Source organism: Palaemon carinicauda, chromosome 39, assembly GCF_036898095.1.
Source record: "Palaemon carinicauda isolate YSFRI2023 chromosome 39, ASM3689809v2, whole genome shotgun sequence".
In the NCBI taxonomy this organism is placed as follows: domain Eukaryota; kingdom Metazoa; phylum Arthropoda; class Malacostraca; order Decapoda; family Palaemonidae; genus Palaemon; species Palaemon carinicauda.
The window spans coordinates 61,841,035-61,848,667 of NC_090763.1; positions in this window are offsets into that span (position 1 = coordinate 61,841,035).

Sequence of the window (7,633 nt, forward strand, 5' to 3'; positions counted from 1 at the left end):
CTAGGCCTAGGTAGGGGTACAGGGCCCTAGGTTAGGTGGCTGTATTAGGTTCGGTAGTGTCCCGAAAATCACTGTGGCCTTCAGGGGGGTCACAGGGGGGTCACAGGGGGGAGGAGCCCCCCCCCCCCCCCCCCCCGGTAGGCCTAGGTAGGGATACAGGGCCCCTATGCTAGGTTAGGTGGGTTTTCTTAGGTTCAGTAGTGCCCTGAAAATCACTGTGGCCTTAACGGGGGGTCGAAAGGGGGGTCGCAGGGGGGGCGGAGGCCCCCCCCCCGGTAGGGCTAGATAGGGGTATAGGGGGAGGGGTGGTGGAAGGATAAGTATTCATTTATTGCAAATATCATTTGATGCCCCCCCCCACCCAAAACCCCGGTTCCCACCTGGTGTCCCCCATAATTGTTGGGATGAAGTAGGGTCTTTCTGCATTCTGGGACAACTTGTTGTTTTAACTCCAATTACATCGTAAATCTCTAAATCGGATGGTTTGCGGTCAAAATAAACGTTAAATTCGTTGAAACTACACTATTTCTGATGCAACAAATATATTTTTATTCCAGTTTCCCCATAATGGATGAAACTGTAAATTTACCCAACTTTATACTACAGTAAAAGGCATGGCAGTGTCAGGCTATGTTCTACCAAACGTTCTTGTAACAATTTATAAATTCGACAGTAACATTATCTAGTATCTCAGAAACTAATTTGAGTATTGATAAAGTCTTAACATTGTTATAAATATGAGACCGACATTTCATCTAAACCAAGTCTAATGTCGGTGGTAAAGTAAACAATAACCAGGTAGGCCTACTCGTCGCGAAAATTTCCTTGTAACATATATATTTTTTTATACTACGAGTCTAAGATATTACATTCTTACTGCACTACTACCTCGAATGTAAAGTAGGCCTACGAGTATTCCCAACTACAAGCATTATATAGAGGCATAAAGTTAAGGAAACGGTAAAATGTGCTTACCTTGGACAGGAACCGGGTCTTGTTAATGTTAACCACTATCATTAGTCGAAATCCTGGAACTGATCTTGCATCAAAATACTGATGTTTTTCTAAACTATTAAATTCGTATACTTTAAACACTTAACCAGAGAGATAAAATTTGATTCAAGTATTCTAGAATCGGTACTGAGTCTATAAACAACGGTATAAACCAGGGTTGCCAAATTATTTCGACTGGATTATCGTACATGAGCCTTAGAAATGTCGTTTTTCAACCAAAATTATCATACACAGTTTCAATATAATTATTAAGGAGTCACATGATTGACTTATTTCAAAATATTTTAGTATAATTGTTTAATTAAACACATGTATATACCTAAGGTATGTATCGTACATCGTACTGGACCTAAAATAACCGTACATGTAGGATAATTATCGTATGCATGGCACCCCTGGTATAAACTCCATTTTAGTAGGACATCTGGCCCCTTCTTGGAGTCAACGGACTCCCCTGTAAATATAATATAAGATAAGATATTAGATCTAATCAATACAGTTGACAAATTTTAGTGTTAGTCTGTTATTAAATATTAACTCCTTCACCGAATGTTATGAATGATATGTTAACTCCTCCACATGAGGCTTAATACCTTTTATTCAAACAATATCCATGCTCCCCCTTCCATATATATATATATATATATATATATATATATATATATATATATATATATATATATATATATATATATATTATATATATATATATCACTTTATTAAAAACATTTCCATTTAAAACGTTTACATTGATTTATATTTAAAACAACCTCCTGTGGTTTGTCTATTGCAAAATCGTTGCATTAAATGTAGTCTCTTTACAAACGAACATTTATGTGGGTTTAGAGACTGAATTTAATCCTTATTCCTCTGTTGGATAAGTAATTTTACAGATGATTATAATGTGTTTAGTAAATTAGTTTTATATTCCTATGTGCACAACTAGGAAATCATGTATAATACCAACCATACTGAATGGGATGTGTAGACAGCATAGTACACAATGATTTAGTAGAATCAGTAACAAGTATCAACGTCCAATTTAACCCTTTTACCCCCACCATAAGGTTAAATTTCGAGCACATTTTGCTATATATTTTTTTGAAATTGCTCTAACAGGCTTAATTTTTGTCCTAGAGAGGTCAGGTTGGTCTCATTCTTTTGGAAAATGCCTGAAGTTTCTCATAAAATTATCAAAAAGATGTAAAAAATGTAATTAACAGTGTTTTGCAAGAACGTACCGGTACGTCCTTTGGGGGTGTTAACAGAAGAAAGAACACTAGTAGACTGTGTGTGACGTCACGGCGTGACTGTGCTGTGTTTATATAATCTTGTGGTTGAGGTAAACGTAAACATTTAAATTAAGTAAAAATAAAAATAAAACTATAATAATAAATCCTTGAACACTACAGTATGAAACATTGGACATGAAAATTCGACTTAAACCGAGAAAGACGTCACTTTAAATGTGCTGCTGAATAACATGATCGAAGGTAGGGGGTTGGATTTTTTCTTTTTTTTTTGGGGGGGGGGGGCGGCCAATATAGCCCCGTGCTGAGCTTGGGGAGGCCATTCGTGGTCAAGGTACAACTAAGGAAAAACCTGAAATTGTAAAAAAAAAAAAAAAAAAAAAAAAAAAAAAAAAAAAAAAAAACTGACAACGCTTGAGTTGAAATAATTCGATTATTTTACACCATATCAGATGCATTATTTAACTCAATAAGAATATCGTGACAGGACAAGTAATAGTTAGGTTGGCATGCTAACCCTACTTAGGCTTACGATCTCGGTCATAAGTGAAAAAATTGCCAAACTTTGATAAACATTTTAGTTATTTTCATATGCTTGTTAGTATACCTTTTTGTCAATATTCATTCTTTCTGTATTTTCATTTGTCTGTGTGTGTTGAGGAGAGGGAGAGGAGGAGTGGATTTATAGATGACAGAAAAAATACAGAAATATAAAAATCGAAAATGAAAATCGGTTCCTTGGTTATTACTCTTAATATGGTCTAAATATATGAGAGATTAATGTCCATATTTTCCGCAGATATTGCAATCGTCTCAAAATACGCAGACTAAACCATGTCATACAGTCATATCATCCTTCGCACCGCCCAGACACAAATAGACATCCTGGAAACAATAGCCTGAAGGATATCACGCAGACACGGCTGAACTTAAAACCAACATGGCATAACATAAGGTGAGACCGTCGGTCGCTTGGCTCTTGCGCTGTGACGTCACTGATGCAAGTCTACTTGGCAGTGCACTTAATGGTTATGTTTTCTCTCTCTCTCTCTCTCTCTCTCTCTCTCTCTCTCTCTCTCTCTCTCTCTCTCTCTCTCTCTCTCTCTCTCTCTCTCTCTCTCTCACTTAAAACAGCTATATCAAGATATCTAAGACCTTGCCATACTGAATACAATCTTGTTGGAATACAAATAACGAAAGTGACGAGGGTGAATGCTCTCTCTCTCTCTCTCTCTCTCTCTCTCTCTCTCTCTCTCTCTCTCTCTCTCTCTCTCTCTCTCTCTCTCTCACTTAAAACAGCTATATCAAGATATCTAAGACCTTGCCATACTGAATACAATCTTGTTGGAATACAAATAACGAAAGTGACGAGGGTGAATGAATATGAAAAAAAAATCCCCAACTTTTATTGAATTAGCATGTTCTTTTATTTACAGAATATTACTGAAGAATTTTTCAAATTTTGTTTTTGCCTGTTTATAAGAAATTCTGACTTCCTTTCAGCATTTAATATCTTCACCCTAAAAGGGATTTTTGCACCCTATAAAGAACTTCATTATTTCCTCTGGAACATCAATGATTCATTCCCCGAAAATATGAACTAATTCCGTCATCCCATCAACACCTGGTTTCAACTGTTCCCCCATGAAAAGGTTCAAATAGTTGTTCTATTTTCTTTAAATTATTGAAAAATTCAGGACTAGGCCTAAACAACACTTTCCTCCTCACTTAGGAGATCCAGTCGTTGTTTAGGGCTCCATTATTTGGGAATCCTAAGGAAATATATTTATTTCTGTACTTAGGAGCTATATAACCTCTCAGATAATTCAAGGCTTCCATTTCAATACCATTTTCAGACTCTACCGCAATATTTACAAAATCCTCCATATACTACGTGACTGATCGATAGGTCTATGCTTTTATTACCAGATTCAACGCTCTGACCCCACGATATCCCTTAGTGGGTTTTTAAGAATGAAGGAAATAGGCCTGATTATTGTCTGCACTGAAAGACTACTCAGAACTAGATCACTACGTATAGGCCTAATCATTTGTTCGAACGACTTTACATTCCTAGAAAGAAAGTATGAAAGAAAAAAAAATGGATAGCCTTAGTCCGATAATTTCTTCATGTATTGCATAGGCTAGGTCTATTCTAATTTTGTACTTCGTTTTAAGAATTTAGGCCAGGCTACTTATTAACCGAAGATATGTCACTAAAAAACTGCTCTAATGAGATTGTAAACAAATTGTTAAACCATGCCAGAATTTACGTTCTTAACAGGTAAATTTAAAGAGAGAACTGCGGTTTTCTTTAATCTGTGATAACTTCTCTGGTAAAGTTGTGGTAGCAGTTCATATTGAAGATTTTATATCGTAATCTTCTGTCTGGAAATGAAGAGAACAAATTCTGGCATCATTAACATTAATGATATCACTTCTTTTGCATACATTAATCCCCATACTTTGGACACCTATTTTCCTTGTTTGAGCCCCTGGGCTTATAGCATCCTGCTTATCCAACTAGGGTTATACCTTAGCAATTAATAATAATAATAATAATAATAATAATAATAATAATAATAATAATAATAATAATACTCTGGCACTAATAGGGCACCCAAATATGGAGCAACCATCCATGTCTGTTTTGACGTTGTTACTTATTTTAGAATGATTTATTGTTAATTTGTTCTCTTCATTTATTTATTTCCTTATTTCCTTTCCTCACTGGGCTATTTTTCCCTGTTGGAGCCCCTGGGCTTATAGCATCTTGCTTTTCCAACTAGGGTTGTAGCTTGGATAATAATAATAATAATAATAATAATAATCGCAAGGTGCGACAATACGACTGACAGAATGACATGGTGCAATACTCAGTCGATGTACTCCAGTGACGTCACTGAAGAGGTAAATTAGCGATCGGATCCCTCAGTGAACACACCATATGTTATTCCGTCTTGCTTAGAATGATGACATGATAGCTGGAGTAAATCGTGTGACTCACTCCTGTTATCGTCAAGGAGAATGTGTCCTTTCCGGCGTTGCTTGCTATTTGCTCGACGATTGTCTGTCTGCGAGGTTAACCCCCCCCCCCCACCCCCCCTCCCCCCAACCCCAGCCTCCTTTAAAATAACATACGCACATAGCTGAGGTTTTCCCTTTTTTGTTTTTTTTCGTTGTCTGCTTCCCTGACTGTCTGGAATATTGACCGTAACATTCCGATGGGGTTCACTCAGCTATAGTTTTTGTTTGTTTTGCTTTTAAACGACGTTGACTAATTGACTGGTAAATTGATATTACTACATTAGTTTCACGCAGAAAAAAACTATGAATTTCCTTGATGACGACACTATAAGAGCTCTGCCTCCCCTTCGATTTTAAAGTGATGCTCTGTTGCAATATGTGATTATAGAACTGCGCAGTCTTCTCGTGCATGCCTCCTACTGTGGCGAACTAGTTTATGCAATTTATTCAAATCTATGCATTTTTTATGCACTGCGAATGCAATTTTTTTTATTTTTTTTTATTTGGTGTCACGTTTTGCTTGAAGCAACCGCAATTGCAACCTCTCAGCACGTGAATGTACACATGAATTTTGCCATAAAACTGTTCGGAAATTGTATAAGAAACTCGCGATTCAATTAAACGTGTTACCCCTTAGAATGAACAAAAACAAACATCCTATAAATAAAAAAAAAAAAAATCAGTCTCCACTCCAGACAGCCCGTCATTTCCGCTATTGATTCACTCACATTCAAAAGAACAGAAAAGAAGAAAAGGGCGGTGGGGAGGAGCACGGACCTCCAGAAACACACACACACACACCAGTGTTGCCAGGTATGGGGTATTTATCCCTAGATTTGGGGATTTTGGGTGTCTGATGGGGATATTCCGTACAAATTTCTATGATGAAGAAACAGAGATGAGTAAACCTTTCTATTGTTGCAATTAGTTTGGAGTATAGTGAGTAATGTCTATATTAGTAAAGCCTACAGGATCAGGAGAAAATATAATCGTGGAAATGGGGATTTTTGGGTCGTTTTGGGGATTTTTTATCATGAGTTTTGGGGATTTTTAGGCTAACCCATCTGGCAACACTGACACACACACGTACACGTTCGATGACGCTTCCCGTCAGCCAGACATTTGTACCCAGACAGACTGAAGAGGTATTTCCGAGTCCGAGTAATAATTGAAGGTCAGTCGATCGAGTGGGAGAAGGCTCGGCTTGTCTGAGAGCTAAAGGCTACCGTGAGCATGTTGATAATTTACTGGGACGGGGAAGGGGATATCCCCATTCCCCCCAGCTGGATTCCATGTCCCCGCTCCTATCCCCGAGTTGAAAGACGTAGACGATGACGTGCAGCTAGGATGACGAGTTAGGACACGTCTCGGTTGGCCTGCTACGTAGGAGTCAAATTTGACTTATGGAGATGGTAAATCTCCAGCCCTTTAATAATAATAATAATAATAATAATAATAATAATAATAATAATAATAATAATAAAATCCCCGATATGATAAAGAGCAAGAGTTTGGAGTGTTTGGATACATACATATATATATATATATATATATATATATATATATATATATATATATATATATATATATATATATATATATATATATATATATTCACATCTCTTCGTCTTATTTTTTCTTTTGTGGGTGGTTGAAGCGTAGCTCCAACACGGCCTTGATCTAAAAAATATCATAGTAAGTAATAGAACAACATTGAAATGTCAAGCTGAAATTATATTTTTTTTCTCATACCGGATCGGAAATATCGTCTTATTATTATTATTATTATTATTATTATTATTATTATTATTCATCTCCTATGCCTATGGACGCAAAGAGCCTCGGTTAGATTTCGCCAGTCTTCTCTATCTTGAGCTTCTAATTCAGTACTTATCCATTCATCATCTCCTACTTCACGCTTCATAGTCCTCAGCCATGTAGGCCTGTGTTTCCAACTCTTCTAGTGGCTTGTGAAGCTCAGTTGAACGTTTGCTGAACTAATCTCCCTTGGGAATGCGAAAAGCATTCCCAAACCATCTCCATCTATCCCTCTCCATGATCTCATCCACATATGGCACTCGAGTAATCTCTCTTATAGTTTCATTTCTAATCCTGTAATCTTTATTATTATTATTATTATTATTATTATTATTATTATTATTAGCCAAGTTACAACCCAAGTTGGGAAAGCATGATGCTATAAGCCCAAGGACCCCAACAGTGAAAAATAGCCCACTAAGGAAAGGAAATATAGGTAGATATACTACAAGAGCAGTAATGAACAATTGATATAAGATATTTTAAGACTGGTAACAACCTTAGAATAGATCTTTCACACATAT